Here is a 20,399-nt window from a genome sequence, read left to right on the forward strand (position 1 = left end):
TGCCCATATGCACCATCCACAATCTGTTCGTATGATGAATGGGCTCTTTTAAGAGAGGAGAAGTAGCCAAGGCAGACTCCTAATGCAGCTGGTGCAGCTGTAGCCTGTGCTGATGCTGTGTGCCTCATACAGCCGTAGTGTTTGGGCTCTCGGCAACAGAGCCTTGTTATAGAGGAACTGTAGCATCTGGGAGAGAGTGGGGTCCGCTGGGGTGCTTGTGCTTCTGCTGGCAAATGGACTTAAATGACTGTGTCTGAGTTCTCTCTTCTCTCTCTTGCTTGTCTATGGGGGATAAAAACACAGTGCAGTGCTGAGCAGAGGGAACCCATTAACAAAGAACTTACATGGCGAGAGAGAGAAAAAAGAGGGGGTGGAATGGTTGGCAGATGAATAGAGTGTGTGTGTGTGTGTGTGTGTGTGTGTGTGTGTGTGTGTGTGTGTGTGTGTGTGTGTGTGTGTGTGTGTGTGTGTGTGTGTGTGTGTGTGTGTGTGTGTGTGCGTGTGCGTGTGCGTGTGCGTGTGCGTGTGTGTGTGTGTGCGCAGAAACAGGAATCCAGAGAGAAAGTTCTCTAAAAAAATTGGGTCTTTTAGAGTGCCAGAAATAAAACATTACATTCCCTCCTCTTGGCCATGCAAGCTGTGAATGAATTGCTCCCAGGCCTTTCACAACCAGGCAAGCAAACTGGGCAATGGCCTAGGGCCTTCAGATGAAAGGGGGGAGGGTTGGAATGGCTGGTTGTGTTACATGTGTTCAAATGACAGCAATGGGAGCTTTGTGGGTGAGGCAAAACCTCCCTGTATTCATACAATGATACTGCTATCACAATCGCTTTGAGGGGGGCTGTCCCCAATAGTTTGAAGAGAGAATGTCCCCCCCCCCCCAGTCTCTCTTTGCTCAAGGCCCGTGAATACCTTGAAACGACCCTGATAGCTCCAGCCAGTCACTGGACATGGTCAAGCAGACGGAAAAGGAAAACTTCAATTCATGTGGATGAATAATGAATTAAAACCCCTCTGGATCACTCCTGCCTCCATCTTCCACCCTCCATATACAGTATCTCTCATCCTTCATCTTACAGCTATGTTGGATATTCTGTCATTTGTTTTAATGGTCGATGCCTGGCGAAACCTTTTTCTGTCAGTTACTGTGCAGTGGTGGTCACTGTCGGACTATGAATGGCCCCTTCATAATTGGGGGGTGATGCCTGGGAAATCCTCTGCTGCCTTGCAAAATTGTTCCCATCTGAAAGACAGCATGGAAACCTTAGCTAAAATCTCCCCCTGAGTTTGGGAACCCAAACAAAGGACAGGGAGGGAGATCAAGACATATAGTTTGTTGAAAGATCCATCATGTCAACACAAGATGTGAAACCAGCCATCCATAAAGCTTTAGATAGTATTTAAATAGTTCAGATCAACCTCCACTACAAGAAATGAATAGACGGTTTCCAGACTATGTCTGGTAATAGCCAGGGTAATGTGGTGTTGCATTTTAGAATGTACATTAAGTATGTTAAAAGATAACTGGTACGCACCAAGCCCTGTCCATTGTGTCTCTTCGGTGGGCAGTGGGCACTGGTTCTTCTTCAGGAGGTACTCATCCATTGTACCCTCCAGTACCCACTGTAATCACCTCCACCAAGTTGTCTTTTAAGGTTATTACACACAAAGTAAAGGATGGATTACGGTATGACTTTGGCACTTGATCTTCATTTTGATCTTGGAGCTGATCTCGATCATTTTCCAGCTACAGAAATTTTGGAGGGATTTTTCAACATTTCTAGATAAGATCTTATTTAACGTTAGATACGCTTGCAACTAGACATTAGAATACATACAACTATGTCTCTTTTCCACTGCCGGTTTTCTGGTAGGCCTACAGCTTGACACAGTGCGACTCGTCCACCACTTTCTGCTCTTTGATTGAGCCGTGTCGTGCCCAATCGAAAAGCATAAGGTGGCGGCCGAGTCCTGCTGTGTCCAGCTGTAGGCCTACCAGAAAACTGGCAGTGGAAAAGAGGCACTAGACATAGAAAGTGAGCTGCCGGCCCTGCCATGGCCAACCAGCAGGGCCGGATTAAGATGGCCTGGGGCCCCTAGGCTACAGGTAGCTGCAGGGCCCCCAAGACGGAAAATTTTGCTACAATTTTATTGACAGTGTCATAATTATGACCTAAGAATTAAGGATAACTTATTTACCAATTGTACTGAACACAACAGATACATTTTTCCATATTGAATCTTGTCACAATTTTGCAATTTTTTTCACTTTTGGCCAATCAGGGGCCCTGGATGCTGGGGGCCCCTAGGCTGCAGCCATATCGAGCCTGTGCGTTAATCCGGCCCTGCCAACCAGTAGGGCACTCGTCTCCCATACGGCCGACCCGGGTCATTTGCCGACCCCTCCCCGTCTTTCTCCCCATTCGCTTCCTGTCCACCTCTCATACTATCCTGTCAATAAAGTCCAAAAAGACCAAAAACAAATCTTAAAAAAAAGAAATACAACTAGACATAGAAAGTGATCTGCCAGATATTGGCCGAGGGCTTCACTTGGCAGAGGGCTATAGTGCCACTGCACTGAACTGTCATCACTGCTGTGTTGAGACCGATGTTGTGACATAAGAAGACGGTATCAGGCAGGCCTTGACGACCGAGATGCTCTCTTTGGCACAGGCGATGACCTCCTGCCGGAAGCGCGTCTGCGTTGCGGCGTACAGGTACATGTTGATGGCCGCGTTGCTAAGACACAGCATGGTGCCCAGGTCCGCCGCCACATTGAGCGGAATCCTGTAGTTGTAGCGATCCAAGCCAGAGTCGGACGTGCGCAGCACGATCTGGGTGACGGCGCGCACCACCGACAGCATGAGGAACGTCATGGAGACCGTCACCAGCAGCACCACCGACTTCCTTCGCCGCGAACGCAGCAGAGATGGCACCACCCGCAGGTTGGGAGTGGTGGTAGTGGTGGTGGTGGTAGAGGTGGTGGTAGTGGTGGAAGTGGTGATGGTGGCAACTGATGCCGGGGAAGATGGCAGTTCCTGCCCAGGCCGTATGCGGCTACATATGGCAATCTGTCTCAGCGTGAGCCCGTTGAGCGTGATGATGATCAGGAAGGGCAGAATGTAAGACAGCATCGTCTGAAGGCCCACCAGACCGTGGATGAAGAGACTGGACACCTGTTCATTATACACGCAAGCCCACCTGTCCAGCTCATGGCTGAACTCAGACCTATTGGCCCAGAGATGTGGCACAGCCAGCAGGTGACTCCCCACGAACACGCTCCCGATTGCCCATAGTGCACTGCGCGGGGTGCAGAGGCGACTCTTGAGGCTCCAGGTGTTGATGGCCAGGAAGCGCTCGGCCGTGAAGGTGACCACCAGCCAGGTGGAGCAGTTGTAGGAGCCGTAGGTGAAGAGGTCGCGCGCGCTGCACCAGGGCTGACGCGCCCAGAACGGCTCCGGCCAGCTGTGGAACTTGACCACCAGCTCCAGCAGCACCACGCAGAGCAGCACGCCCGTGTCCGCCACCGCCATGGCCATCAGGTAGAAGGTGCTGGACTTGGACAGCATGCAGTTACGCCGCCAGAAGATCAGGAAGGTGATGATGTTGGCTGTGAGGGAAGAAACACACAGGTAATAATCATCAATGTCATTTGCATTTGTAATGTCTCCTCAAATTAAGAAGATCAGGAAGGTGATATCGCGATTTCGATTTCGATTTCGATATATTGTGCAGCCCTATTGAAAAGTTAACTACCATAGTATTGTACTATACTACTATGCCACAACAAAGGGCCTTTAGTAATGCATTACGACTTGTTCATTGCCATTCAGGTAACAGCAAATTTATAACGCTGTGTCTTACAGTAACAGGTTAAGGAAAGAAACACACAGGTAATCCATCACTGCCATTTACGATGAAAACACATTTTCCCTCTTGGAGATCTGGAACGTGATTATATGTTTGCTGTTGGATCCATAGTTGATAACCTTTATGCGGTTCTGCAATTAAGACTCATCCAGAAGATCAGGAAGATGACTGTGCTTGCTGTGTTTGCTGTGAAAAACAGTTACATATAATTTTCCTTCCTGTAGAAGTTAACAAGGCCCACTTACTGTTCTTGGTAATTCATGTTTTTTATGGAAGGTGATTGATTATGTTGGCTGTAAGGAAAGAAACACACATGCAGTGTATTAGCTGAAAAGACACAAAGGGTGGATTCCAATATGCAGACTTCCGCACTCCCTTGCTCACTTGCCTGCTTGTGAGCTCATGGCGACATCACTGACAACATAAAATTAATTCAATATCTTGCAATTCTAATGTCATTTCCTCATTTGCAATCGGGATGGTGAATGAAAAACAGTCCCTCAAAAAATTGTTGTGGCTAGGCTGACAGCGGGGAAACTTTATTTTTTCCATGGAGGCAGGGCGACAGCAAAACGCGAGGACACAATCACAAGTGGAGGAGGGGAATCCGCATATTGGAATGCATCCAAAGGGGTAATCATCATCTATCATTTACAAATGTCATTATGTTGATTGTGCAATTAAAGTAACTGTTTTTCCTCTTGGAAGATGAGAATGTGTGCTGTAAAGAAACACACAGGTAATCATTGCTGTCATTTTATTTGGTTCTGCAATGAAAATAACAGTTTTTCCTCCAAAAGATCAGGAACGTGATTATGTCTGCTGTAAAAGAAACGCTGGTAATCAGCTGGGGGAACGGGGGGCCTAAGGGTTTGTGAGGTGGTCTTTGGGTCAGAGTTTTGCAGGGTTCGAATTGCACCCTTACCAATAAGACGAAGGTGCATCCTTACATTTTCATCCATTGCTGAAGTGCCCTTGAGCAAGGCACCTGAGCTCACATTGCTGCAGGGCTGTTACCAATACTGCAAGAACTTCACATTGCTTTGTATAAGGACCTCAACGAAGTGTTACGTAACATAACACATGTCATTATAAATATTTGCTTCTGAAATGAAAACAATTTCTTCTCTTGAAGATGATTATGTATGCTGTAAAAAGCTCAATCTTTATCACGGTAATCATTAGAACAAATGATGAAATCAATGATGCAATGAAAACAACTAATCAGTGATGTTTTGGTACATTTCCTCTCGACATCAATCTAAAAAATATGGATAGAAGATGAAAATATTCCAAAACTGAAATAACTATTGGCAGAACCTTTATGTCTTCATTTGAAAGCCAATTTTGGCTGTCATAGTGTTCAAATTAGTTCAGATTCAGATTTTTTTCCCAGTGCGAGCTGTGTGTGCGTGTGTGTGTCTGTGTGCGTGCGTGTGCACGCATGTGCGTGGATGTAGGTGCGTGTGCGTGTACACGTGCATGCGTGCGTGCGTGCGTGCGTGCATGTGACTTACAGGGTATTCCGATGGCTGCCAAGATAGGGTAGTAGACACTTTGTAGTGTGATCATCCAGTGCTGGATAGCATCCATACTCTAGCTGTCACTGTCCTCTTTTACTGTCCTCCTCAATACACATGTCCTGCTGTCATCCCTCTCTGCCTCCCTTCTGCTGAAGTTTTACCTCATTGTTTTCGTTTGTTTTCGTCCTCTCTCACAGGTCAGACAATATAACATCCCAAGGTGTACTTCCTAAGCCCCGCCCCCTTCTGCCGGTACCTGATGGTTGCCATGGCAACTCAGAGGGGGGTGACAGGAGGCCGGAATCAGACCAATGCCTGGATATTAGAAGCCATGCTGGCTACTGCTTTCCTTCTGACCCGAGAGCCATTCCCAAACACAGGCTGCGTCACAGGGGGGGATTTCACGATTGCAGGTTTCCGCAATAAAACTTCGTGAGAGGAGTTAATTAGCATGGTGCACTGTACACACACGCAGTTTCTGTAAGCATGCCTGATTGTATTGTATGTTATTTCATCTTGCGCGCCCTTAATCGCTCTGCTCCCTATTTCCTCCGCAAACATACAAACACACATACGTTTGTGCACGCGCGCGCGCACACACACACACACACACACACACACACACACACACACACACACACACACACACACACACACACACACACACACACACACACACAAATGACACAATCGCATGAATCACATACAGTACCTTAGTTGCACTCACAAACAGAAATCAGGCAATACTGTATGTATGGCCTGGCCTTAGATACTGTTGATAGGATGTTCAAACAAACTGGTAACCGACAATAATATTGCTGCGAGGCCAGAGAGTGGGCATAGGCTGTGGAATACAAATAGGAAATATATCTGTTTATAGATAAACAGAAGAAGAATGCACATGCACTGTATAAACATACATAGGCCTCTCTCCCTTTCTCTCTCTCACACACTCTCTTTCGCTTTCTCTCTCACACACACACACATACACACACGTACACACACACACACACACACACACACACACACACACACACACACACACACACACACACACACACACACACACACACACACAGAGTTAAACTTCCATAAGCGCCGGGTTCAGTACGTGAGACAGTGTTCCAGAACATTTTGACCTTTCCATAAGTTCTATGCTCTATAGACCCAGACTGGTAATAATCTTATGCGAACGGCGAGTTCTACTTTTTACCTCAGAGCACCTTTTAAGAAGCTTAGTCATTCAGGAAGCATTGATTCTTTGACTGGTTTGCCTAATAATCCCCTTCATCGGATTCTACATTTTATTCTGGCTGCGGCATGAGGACTAAGACTAAAGATTTATAGCCTTGTGGTAGACAGTTCTAGAAAGTATTTTGTTCTGTCTGTGGCATAATGACTAAGACTAAAGATTAATCATGGTTCTTCTATAGCCATGTGATGGACACGGCCAAATACATCATTTGAATGGGTTTTCTGTCTGGTTGTTTTGTATGTTGTCATTTCCAATAACCAGGGCTGGGTTTCACAGGGTGTTTGCTATGTATAAGGGACGGTACAGACGGTCTGACATTGATCCGAGCTGCTTACAGATTTGTAAATGGCTTGAACATTGAATTCATCACGGTTCAAGTCAACATGACGTTATGGCGCCGCGTCCTGATACGAAGACTAATGACCTGTCGACTAGATTACTGGAGCAGAGAGCCTTTTCACACCAAACCCCCTGCAAAGACATGCTAGTGTAAAATACCAACTCGCCACTAGATGGCACTGTAGAAGGGGACTTTATGTCATCAACCCTCTCCAATACAGTAGATGCTCAATCATATTTATCCTTATTTCTAGTCATTCTCAGACAGTACTGTTTGTGTTTTTTTCCACAATTGAGTTATTCTTGTCATGGCCATCTGATTGCTTGCATTCTTATTATTGGTGCATTTCCATTCCACGTTCCTCTTGGTTTGAAATAGCGCAAACAAAAAAGCCCTATGCTTTTCATGCTGCCAGACTGAATCTATTTAGACCCGCAAGTGCAGAAGGCTCGGTTCAAGCTCACTGTTAAGAAGAGGCTCTATTAGATTCAAGCACCATCGTCTGCTATGTTCCCTTTTGTTCATTCAGGGGATGTTCTTGGTGTGCTCTTCTTCATTTGCCATACGTACATGCATCAGGAGAGGGAAGAGGAGGGGAGGGGAGTGCAGTGGGAGGGTGAACTGTTGCTAGGGTAAAAAAAACTAACTCACCACTGGCTCTCCTCTCACTTGAGCACGGGGGTTGTTGCATCACTGCAGCAGATCCTCTTCTCTTCTCTTCTCTCCAACCCCCCCAACCAACCACATTAGCTAGACTGGGGCTCAGCGAATAACTTCACCCTTATTGGTGGTGACTTAGATGGTGGAGGAGCCTGTTTTGGCAATCAGAGGGTTGCAGGTTCAAGCCCTTCTATGCCAGTTCATAATGATACCGTATGTCCTTGCGCAAGAGACTTAACCCCAAATTGCTCCTGGTGGCAGGGTGGTACCCTGCATGGTGGCCACAGCCACCAGTGTGTGAATGTGTAAATGTGAGGTATTCATTGTAAAGTGCTGTGAGTGCTAGAAGGAGTGGAAAAGCGTTATCTAAATGTAGTCCATTAGCCATTCACCCCATCTTTAGAGAATGAAGAGGATAGATGTCAGCTATAATCCCTCTGGTTCCCTTCTGCAGTTCAATGTTGTTTATGTACCTTCTAAAATACACAGCATGTAATGCAGTAATAATAATAATAATGATGATAACAACAACAACAACAACAACAATAATAACAATAACAATAATAATTTACAGCAACATAATAATATAATATAATATAATATAATATAATATAATATAATATAATATAATATAATATAATATAATATAAAGTAATATTACATAATATTATGTGATGTAATTATGACACATTTGATTAGTTAAGTCTTTTGAGACACCCAAGGGCACCTTAGGTACAGTAGAGTGAGCGTGCCAAAGTAATAGTTGTTTGGTGGTTAATGGGAGGAAGCTGTGAGGGAGGGAGAGAGAGAGAGAGAGAGAGAGAGAGAGAGAGAGAGAGAGAGAGAGAGAGAGAGAGAGAAGGGAGGCAGGGCCGCTGACAGCCTTGGCTGGACCCAGGACAAAGTCATCTGAAAGGGCCCCCAAGTCCTTACATACAATGCAATGAGAAGCCATTTCTGGATCCCCCACCCCCATCTCCCCGGGCCCTAGACAACAGACCCCTTTGTCCCCCCATGTCAGCTTCCTTGGAGGGAGGTATTGGCAGCATATGGTGCCTCCACAGCTGCTGGGCCTGTGCGTGTGGTGTGTGGTGTGGGCTGAGTGTGAGTGTGAGTGTGGGTGGCTCCTACCCAAGGTTAGCCTCGCTCGCCTCGGGCCCCCAAGCACTTGCAGTCTCTCCATTATCAAAATATAAACCTGCCTTCTGTATAGTATATATAGCTCATTCACATGATGGAATTATGTAATCCGCCCTTGGGGCAATTTATAATGGAAAAAGCACCGTTATTATTATTATTATTTTCGGTATATTCAATGTTTTTTTTCATATGTTTGATCATATTTACCACAAACCCATACTTTACATTTGTAAATGTATGCTTATGCTTATACCTAGACTTACAACAAAAAAAGTACATGCATATCAGGCGAAACCTGGTACGTGGAGGAGTGGAGAAGGTTAATCCTCCTGGCATACAGCACATGGAGAATATGCTCTGAGCATTTTCATTTCATTTTTCCGAAGTACCATTTATCCAATGCTAAAGACAACTCTTGGAATTGTGCAAAGGTATTAGTAACAGCAGAAAAAAATCCCACTTCAAACGGGGGAAGGACGAGGCTACGCATGGCTGCCTTTTTTGCAGCTGATTGGCATTCCAGAGATGTCCTGATTCCCGCATAATTACCTTGACTGCTGGCTTATAATTAAATCAGCCTCGTGGAGGAGTATATATGTACGCATGCGGCCCTGGCTGGCGTGGGCTTGTTGATGCCAAGTGTGTGTGTGTGTGTGTGTGTGTGTGTGTGTGTTTGTGTGTGTGTGTGTGTGTGTGAGAGAGAGAGAGAGAGTCATCTCAGTCGCACGCATGGCCGGCCTTCTAACAGTAGCCCGAAGGAAGAAGCCATGAACAGGAGATATATATTTTTTTGTTCTCTACAGGTTCTGAGGAACCGCTGTTGTTAGAGAGAGAGAGAGAGAGAGAGAGACAGAGAGAGAGACTACATGTTTTTTGTTTTGCTTTAGTAGGAGGGAGATAATTGTAAATCATCATAATCATTTTGTGATTAAGGGCTGACACTGCATTTGATGTTCTGACACTGCCGTAGGTTTTCCTCTGAAATTGTGTCAGTAAAATAGTGAGGTCTGTAACCTGTTCTCAGGTGGTTGTAAAATGGTGATACTATAGATAATGATAGATGATGGATGTCGCCAAATTTCTACATTCACCCCTACTGACTACATTTAGATTGCGGTGTCAAAGGTAGCTTTTTTATTAAGGTCATTACAGGTTGACTTGACATACAGTAGGTTTGAGAATGTTGCAGACCACCCGTTCTGCAGAGATGTTCTCATGAAGTATTACGTAAGCACCTGTAATAAATTGTAATTAGTGTAACAAGACATATTTTGTGAAGCCAAACAGACCCAAGGGGACATGATGTATGCCTACAGGTGCTGTACGCAGCCAGTCCTAAATGGGACATCAACAGAAACAGGAGAAAGTGTTGTAGTAGTGATCATGTTAAACATCAAAACATGAGAAAAGTTCTGGAGGTCATTGAATTTTGTTGATTTTGAATACATACACCTGGTGACTGGTGACATATCCCCACTGACGTTTATACAGCTGCAGTGTTGATTACCAGAGAGTGTGCCTGTGCCTGTCGAGAGTTTCATTTTGCCAATTGGGAGTATTTTTCATCACACATCTGTTGTCGCCTGCTTATTTTATGGTATAATTGAGTTTATTTAGTATGCCTCCCGAGATGTTCGATGTGATGTATTATGGGAAGGGGAATGAGTGAGCATTCCACCCTGAGAGCTGTCTTCCGTCGTTAGCTTTGCTTCAGTCACTTTTTCCTGTTCGATTTTTTAAATCACATTATCCTTGTTCATTTCCCAGCATTTGCTACTCATGTTAAAAAAATACATTATTTCAACCAAAGTTGAAGGTCATATGACATTATTGGAACTCGGCTCAGATAATAACACAACACAATTCTGGGAGTGAAAACATCTACAGTACTGTTCATTCTTCATTCAGTCGCAAATTCAACATATTTGATTTATTTGATTGCTTCGTCCACCATATAGATGCTCTATTTGATGAGATTTTCTTCTCTCTTTCCACTTCAACCTAATCATTCCACTCACTGCAGCCTCACATACATGGCCGTAACTACCATTGAGAACACAGAGGTTATGTCCTCTATATTTTTTTTCTCAGTAATGTACAGTAAAATGTATCTATTGATGAAAACCGATACAGTATATGATCAACAATACATTCAGTCTATATACGCCACCCCCAATTTGACTGAAGTGTTCTAAATGAACAGTATGCAGTACAGCACACAGTATTTTATCTCAGTATTTGAAAATGTCTGGCTACGGCCCTGCTCACATACCCATCTCGATAGAGGTGAGATGGCTTGTCATGAGGCCATTGACGATGTACGCACCCACTGTGTGAGCATTAATTCTATATGAGGGACCCCCACTATACTGTAGTGATGCATGTGTGAGGTACCACAGTGGTGGGTGACCCAGGTGAAAAACCCATATACTTAAAGTGTACTTTTTTTGACCGTACTTAGTACAAAGTGTACTATTTTCGGCGATTTAAAGTGCGCTTCATTGCACTATTAGTGCGCTGAAGCACTACTAAAGCAGTACTTCAGCACACTTGCAGCACACTGAGGATGCTAAATTGGCACCGCTTTTGGACAACTTTAAGTGCACTACAAGCATACTTTTGAAAGTATGTTCCAAACACGCTTTTCATGCATTCATATGGCATTAATAGTGTGCTTGAGTACACTTCTATAACATTTTATTGTTACTAGAAGTACAATAAAAGTATATTAACTTCATGCTTCTTTGGACTACATTGGAACATTTTAAGTCTGTAAAAAGTATATCATATTAAGTATTGTAAATATATAACAGGTATGTTTGAAGTATATTTACAGTACACTCCCAAGTACATGAAATAATATAAATGTAATAGTACAATCCATGCTGGTCCTCAGAGCTTGTACATTACACACAGCAATATGCATGCCTAGCACGACTGACATTTACAATTATTCCATTGTTACAGAAATTTCAGATGCACATTTCACTTTATTTCATTCTTGTTCCACCTTCCTGCAATTAATCATTTGAATTGATCACTAATGGTGACCCTTGATTCTTTGTTTGAACAACTAGTTCCAACTTACCTCTCACCATGATGTCATGGGAAGTGTGAGCCTATATATACCAGAACATATACGTGACCATCATAATGACGGTGGGAACATGGTCATTTTTTGTGTACCACTTTAAAATTTTAAAACTCCTACAATAAACGCAGAATATAACAATGAGTAATATTTTCATGCAAACCAAAGATATTCCTTAGAGGTCAATGGCTTTCTGTTTGAGAAATTGAGCTCCAAGAAGTGCATTACATGATGGTACATGCATGATGATGCATGATGGGTAAATGCACTTTGTGTAAGCACACTTTGAATATATTTGGATGAAGCACAATCATGGTGCACTTAGAAAAAGTATACTTCCAATATGTTAAAGTGATTTACTTTAAAGCGCACTATAGAAAATCACACTTCGAAGTCACTTGGGTGAAGTATAATCAAAGTGCACTTAAAAAAAAGTGCAATTGCAATATGTTATTAAAAAATACACTTTTAGTAAGTTCACTATTAGAACACTATTAGTATACATGTATTCCTCTAAATACACTTTAGCCAAACATCTTCTAAGAGCACTTTATGTATGGTTCGCAAAGTGTACTTTCTTTGAGAGCAACTTAATTACATCTAATTTTAAGCACACTTTAAATAAGCATATTGTAAACATACTTTTTCTTAGCACAAAAAGTGTGAGTGCGCTTTTAACATGCTAAGTACACTTCAGTTGTGCTTTTATTGTACTAAATTGAACCACTTTTTCACCTGGGGAAGCATGCAGCGTGGTACCCTGGATGGGAGAAGTGTGGGAGTGAGTGTGTGAGGGACACTCTTAGGGTCCATTTCATTATCCAACCTCCCATCCTCTGCTTGTGCTTGTGGCCCCAAAATGCAAGGCAAGACGTCATTCAGAAGTTTTATTCAATATCTCGAAAAAGGTTATTTTCTCATTTGCAATCAGGATGTTGAATGGGGTAAAGTCCCCCAAAAGTTGTTGTGTCTAGACGGACAGAGGGGAAACCTTATTGTTTTCTCCAGGGAGGCGGGGAGTCATCGAAGGACAAGGCCACAAGCATAAGGCGAGGACTGGAGATTAGACAATGAGATGGAATGACATGGTCTCCCTCGACCTCACCTGACAGGACAGTGTGAAAGGTGGACAGGAAGCGAACTGGGAGAGATAGAGAAGGGCCGACAAAGGACCCGAGCCGGGAATCGAACCTGAGTCAGTCGCATGGCATACGAGTGCCCCACCCGTCGACCACGGCAGGGCCAATGAGATGGAATCTTATTGTGCCTTTAGAGTGATGGTGCTGCGGGTGCTCTCTGACTGTCACTAAAACAAGCCTGTCTCTTTGATGTAGCAGTCAGAGCACACATTAGTAACCCCAAAGGCTCAAGTTAACATAGTGCTTCTGTTGTACATGTGTACCTGTGTTCTTGGAAATCCATTTAAATGTACAGATGTGTGTGCAGCCATGTGTGTGTGTACTATGTATAGTGTGTGTGTGTGTGTGTGTGTGTGTGTGTGTGTGTGTGTGTGTGTGTGTGTGTGTGTGTGTGTGTGTGTGTGTGTGTGTGTGTGTGTGTGTGTGTATGTGTGTGTGTGTTTCCGTGTGCGTCCGTCCGTCCGTGCATGTGTGTGTGTGTATCATCTCTGTCTCTCTCTCTGTCCACATTTATAAGTGTGTGTGTGTGCACATCTCTGCATGTCCTGTCTATTGTGTGTGAGGATGAGTGTGTGTGTGTTTTGTCCAGGTCTAGATGTGATGAGTGTGTGTGTGCTGCTGCCTGCTTGGCTGGCTCGTATCGCTGCTGAGTCGGAGGGAGGGGGGGAGGGAGGGAGGGAGCCCTAGAGATGCACACACACAGGACTCCTGATCCATGGCCCAGATTACGCCTGTCACTCCGCTCCGAGAGAGAGGATTGCACCGCTAAAATGGATTACACCGATGGACATTTATGAACATTATTTTTTATATATATTACCATTTCTTCTCTATTGTTTTTTTTTTGGTCATTTTATTTTGCAAAACTGCGTAACTGCTCTGATGATTTGGGAGAGGGAGAGAAAACTGGCTTATGGCAGTGGGATTAGGTTGTTTTTGGCCCCTCTTGTATACTGGAATTGAGTCACGAATGAATGAAGGGGGGGGGGGGGAGATGGGGTTAGGAGATGTAGGAAGAGATGGAGGCAAGAAACAGAAGATGAGAGCAAGAGAAAAGTAGAACTTTTTGTTTGTTTTTTGAATGTTGGTTTATTTGTTTTGTATGTGCCTTGGGGTTGGGGTTGTGTGTAAACTAAAAACTTAAATAAAGAAACGTTTGAAAAAAAAGAGAAAAGTAGAACAACAATGAGAACAAGGAACAGAGACAGAGAAGACATCTAATTAAAATTTGTTTTTTTGAGACAATCATGGTTAACTTTTTACACATAATACATGATCAATGCATACTGTGTATGCATTTCCCACATACAGTGCCCTCCATAATTATTGGCACCCCTGGTTGAGATGTGTTAAAAGCCTTAAAATAAATTCAGTGTTTATTGCAGAAGAATACTGTCACACTGAAAATTGTAGGAAAATGTAACCTTCAACTCAAATGAATTGTAAGAAAATAAAAAAATCCCTGACTAAAAAATAATTATTTTTCATTAAATCACCTGTTCCACAATTATTGGCACCCTTAACAATTCCCAGGAAATAAATATAATTGAAGCATTTCTGTCATTTCTACAGTAGTTTACAAAGTTTACCAGAGTATGTAGGAACATTTAATTAGTAATTCATCACTTCCTGTTTCCCTGGGGTATAAATATGACGTGACACCGAGGCCATTTCTCTTATCCACTCTTAAACATGGGAAAGACAAAGGAACACAGCATACAAGTGAGGCAGATTTGCGTCGACCTTCACAGGTCAGGCAGAGGCTACAAGAAGATTGCCACTCAACTGCAGCTGCCCATATCCACTGTGAGAGGAATAATTAAGAAGTTCAAAACAACTGGAACAGTGGTAAACAAGCCCAAGTTTATTTTGCCACCACGCACAGTGAGGAGGATGGTAAGAGAAATCAAAAGATCTCCAAAGCTCACTGTTACAGAATTACAACAAATGGTAGCATCCTGGGGTCACAAAGTCTCCAAATCAACCATCAGGCGCTGTCTACACGCCAACAAGCTGTTTGGGAGGCATGCACGGAGAAAACCTTTCCTCTGCCCATAATCATAAACGCAAGCGTCAATCATAAACGCACAATCATAAACGCAAGCGTCTGGAGTTCGCCAAGCGGTATTGGGGCTTCAACTGGGACCGTGTGCTTTGGTCAGATGAGACCAAGATTGAGCTTTTTGGCAACAAACACTCTAAGTGGGTCTGGCGTACCACGAAAGATGCGCATGCTGAAAAGCACCTCATACCCACTGTGAAGTATGGGGGTGGGTCAGTGATGCTGTGGGGCTGTTTCGCTTCCAAAGGCCCTGGGAACCTTGTTAGGGTGCATGGCATCATGAATGCTTTGAAATACCAGGACATTTTAAATCAAAATCTGTTGCCCTCTGCCCGAAAGCTGAAGCTGGGTCGTCACTGGGTCTTTCAGCAAGACAATGACCCTAAACATATGGCCAAATCTACACAGAAATGGTTCACCAGACACAAAATCAAGCTCCTCCCATGGCCATCTCAGTCCCCTGACCTCAACCCCATTGAGAACCTGTGGGGTGAGCTGAAGAGGAGAGTACAGAGGAGAGGACCCAGGTCTCTGGATGATTTAGAGAGATTCTGCAAAGAGGAATGGCTGAAGATCCTTCTTTCTCTCTTTTCCCATCTTGTGAAACATTATAGGAGAAGATTAGGTGCTGTTTTGTTGGCAAAAGGGGGTTGTACAAAATATTAACACCAGGGGTGCTAATAATTGTGACACACATTATTTGATGTCAAATAATTATTTCTTTATGTGGGATTTTTTCCCCACTGAATAAATGCACTTGTATTGAAGGATGGATTTTTCTCTTTTTTTCCATTAAGGTCCCATATTATTTAGAAAAAAAATAAAATAATTGGAAGCTAAAAAACACATCTCAACCAGGGGTGCCAATAATTATGGAGGGCACTGTATTAAATATACATAACGTGTACTGCATACCTGCATAATTGCGCTATCTGATCTGCACACTGAGTTCCATCTCATGTCTATGTGAGCATCACCTCACGTGTGCACGTTGCTCGAGTCCACTTCACATCCATCTGTGTGGCCAGCAGCGAGTACCAGGGGCTTTTTCTGCAATTTGGCCCCCCACCAAAAGCCATGACAATCTGCTTGTTTGTTTGTTTGTTTGTTTGTTTTTTTCTCTCTCTCTCTCTCTCTCTCTCTCTCTCTCTCTCTCTCTCTCTCTCTCTCTCTCTCTCTCTCTCTCTCTCTCTCTCTCTCTAACTCCCTAGGCATGATGCTGGCTAAAGTGGGTATAAAGAGCAGATTAGTGTGGCTGCGGCAGGAAAGAGCATCACCATTGCCATGTCCTTAGGAGGCCCATAGTGGTGGTCGGTGTGTGGGGTGGGGTGGGTGGGGTGATGGGGTTGCAAATGGGTCAGGTGTCCCAGGCCCAAGGCCTCATTCATTCTATGCATTGAGGGTGGGGGAGTCCTTTTAGATGATTTTGTCCCAGGCCCAGTCAAAGGCTGTCATCAGCCCTAGTGGTGGTGGGAGCGGGTGGGTGGGTGAGTGGGCGAGCAGGCAGAGGGATGGGCACAGGAACAGGCACAGCCAGAGGGATGGGCAGGCACAGGAACAGGCACAGCAAGGGCTGCTGACAGCTTTGGTTGGGCCCGGGACAAACTCATGTGAAAGGCCCCACCAACCAATAAATACAATGTAATGAGAATCAAATTCTGGGGCCCCCTGCTCATTGGGCCTAGGACAGCTGACCAGCTGACCAGCTTCAGGGGCAGGGGCAGGGGGCAGCAGGTTGGCATGATTCCCTAGCCAGTACAGATCAACTCAGCTCAGCTGCCCTCCTCTGCTGCTCCTCTCACAGGCACGTACACAAGCGCATCAGTCATGTGGACAAGGGCAACAACACAGATGCACTAAAAGAACACGCACACACACACACACACACACACACACACACACACACACACACACACACACACACACACACACACACACACACACACACACACACACACACACACACACACACACACACACACACACACACACAGAGACACAGAGGGATATACAGGGCTAAACAGTTAAATCTAGATACAGACACAGACATACAAGTGGTACAAGCCCATACAGATGCAAATGCAAACGGATATGCTAAATGCACATGTGTGCACATGCGCACACACGCGCACGCGCGCATGCAAGCATGCACACACGCACACACACACAAGCACACATGCACACAGACACACACACACAAACACAGACACAGACACAGACACAGACACACACACACACACACACACACACACACACACACACACACACACACACACACACACACACACACACACACACACACACACACACACACACACACACACACACACAGAGGAGAGACAGGTGGCGCATATTGCTAAATGTCACAGAGCTGAATAATTTACCCCTTTGTCTCTGTCAGAAAGATTGATTTATATTCATACACTCAACACTCACACATTCAACAGAAATATTATGACAAGGGCAGAAGTGCTTTACATTACAGTAACACATTACGGTTGTTCATGTTTATCAGCATCTGACATGCAGAAATACAGTACATGTCAGTGAGGAAGCGTGTGTAGAAACCCAGACCTCCTGGGATACTAAACACTTAAATCCCCTGCACCACAGCATGAAGTAAGTCCCACCTGCTCACTTGTGACAGTAGTCAGAGTTGTTACAAAAGTCAGACTGTATGTGTAGTCAGGCAGCCAATGGGAATTTAGGGGGCCTACTCACAGTCCGATTCATGAAGATACGTATATGGCTTGGGGGGGTCCATTGGAGCTGATTGTACATGGGGCCCAAAATGTGCTGCTACGACCCTGCATACAGTACACACACAGAATGGTAAATATACTGACAGTATGCGTATGTCTAACCAGTGATTATGTTTCTGTCCAGGTATTAGGGGAGTAAATAATAATCGATATGTATCGATGCATCGATCCCATTGCCGGCGATCGCATCGAATCCTATCGTATCATGGGGCATTCTTTTTTTTAAAATATATTTTTTAGGGGCTTTTACGCCTTTATTTGACAGGACAGTCGAAGATGGTGACAGGAAGCAATTGGGACAGAGAGACAGGGGAGGATCGGGAAATGACCCCGGCCGGACTCGAACCGGGGTCCCCGTGGGTGGGCATGCAAGTCCAAATGTGGGGGGCTTAGCGTGCTGCGCCACATCGATGGGGCATTCTTAAGTAGGCCTATTGAAAATAATTGAATCGCTGGCCCCTGGCCAATGCCCTAGCTGTTAATTGTGCAACATAATAGAAGTGGAAAAGTAATTGAAAAAAAATCAAATCGTATCCTATCGTGGGGCATTCTTAAGTATCGAATCGAAGTATGGATATTGAATCGTATGGTCATGGAGGCTGTGATTTACACCCCTACTAGGTATTTACTGCGACTATGTCAACCTTACATCATACCTCATTTCTCTTGTTTACAGTGTTCATCAGTGAAGCCGTCAAACCCAGAGAAGGTGCTCGCGCATCATACTGCAGGGTTGCAGGGGACATGAGGGGGGTGGGGGGACGGAATACAATGCAACACTGCTTTGGTATGCGTTACCATGAGGCGGCGCGGTTCTGCATGCGGCACGGTGTGTGTGTGTGTCTGTGTGTGTGTGTCTGTGTGCGTGTGTGTGTGTGTGTGTGTGTGTGTGTGTGTGTGTGTGTGTGTGTGTGTGTGTGTGTGTGTGTGTGTGTGTGTGTGTGTGTGTGTGTGTGTGTGTGTGTGTGTGTGTGTTTTACAGACATTAGTCCTGTGTCAGTGTGTGTTGGCTATGGCCACTGTGCTGCCTGCCTGCCTGCCGCAGTAGTAAAGTAATTGCTTTTCTCCTGCTCAGCAACAGTTGTGTTGTGATGGATGGCTTTCCCCTTCATGAAGACGCATGGCCGCCACTGCCACTGTGGCCGCTTTGCTGCTTGCAGGGCCATCGGCAGCTTTGGCCGGGCCCGGGACAAAGTCATCTGAGTGGGCCCCCCATCCAATACATAGTATGTAATGGAAACCCAATTCTGGGGCCCCTCTCTCTCACTGGGCCTGGGACAACTGATCACCTTGTCCACCGCCTGTTGGCTTCCCTCGCAGCTTGCTGCCGGCTGCCGTTGACGACGCGTCCGTGACTCTCCCTGCGCTGGCTCTGCTGCCACAGTCCCTGCGGGAGACTCATACACACACGTGTGAAATTATATGAATAGACATACACACACACACACACACACACACACACACACACACACACACACACACACAAACACTCACACACACACACACACACATTCAACAGTCTCTCAGTGTGTGTGTGTGTGTGTGTGTGTGTGTGTGTGTGTGTGTGTGTGTGTGTGTCCATGTGCATGTATGTATGTGTGTGTGTGGGAGTGACTATACAGTATGTACTGTGTGTGTGTGTGTGTGTGTGTGTGTGTGTGTGTGTGTGTGTGTGTGTGTGTGTGTGTGTGTGTGTGTGTGTGTGTGTGTGTGTGTGTGTGTGTGTGTGTGTGTGTGTGTGTGTGTGTGTGTGTGTGTGTGTGTGTGTGTAGGTCAATATCTCTGTCTCTCACTTTGTCTGTATTTACGTGAGTGTTTCCATCCCTGTGCCTGTTTGTTTGCTTGAGAGTGATGGAGCTATAGAGATTGAGTGTGTTTTTGTATTTCTGGAGGGTAAAGTGATTCCAGGTCAGCAACTTGCGTACATGAGTGCACTGAGAAAGTGACAGTGTGTAGGGACCTATGCCAGGGTTTATGTTAAAGCCACTCAAGGCTATAGCAAGCAAGTCAAGGTTAATCTGAACACAGTGACAGTAGGAATGCACTATAGCACTGTATGTGCGTGTTTGTGCAGGGAAACTGACAGAAGTACAAACGGGTCAGTTGTCCCAGGGTCCAGGGAGGCAGAGGGTCCAGAATTGGGCTCTCGATTACACTTCATGCATTGGGTGGTGGGTAGGGTGCATCAGATGCCCCCTATGAAAAGATATTGCCTTGGCCCTATAGTAAAAATGTTCTACACCCAGTAAAAACACACTGTGTAAAATATTTTGAAATTTGGATGAAGTCTACCGGGGCCACCAGCCCCATGAAAATAGAAAATAATGGTGATAGTCAGAATCTTGGAATAGAAATGGACATTTTGCTGCATAAAGCTACCCAATAAAAAACATATTGTCTCAGCTCTGTGATAAAAATGTTCTATGCACAGTAAAATCACTCTGTGTAAAATATGTTGAAATTTAGATGAATTCTACCGGGTCCACCAGGCCCATGAAAATACAAAATAATGGTGATGGTGATGGGCAACCTGGATTCCAAAGCTGAAGTCCAGTGC

This window comes from Engraulis encrasicolus, chromosome 10 (assembly GCF_034702125.1).
Source record: "Engraulis encrasicolus isolate BLACKSEA-1 chromosome 10, IST_EnEncr_1.0, whole genome shotgun sequence".
NCBI classification, from domain to species: Eukaryota; Metazoa; Chordata; class Actinopteri; order Clupeiformes; family Engraulidae; genus Engraulis; species Engraulis encrasicolus.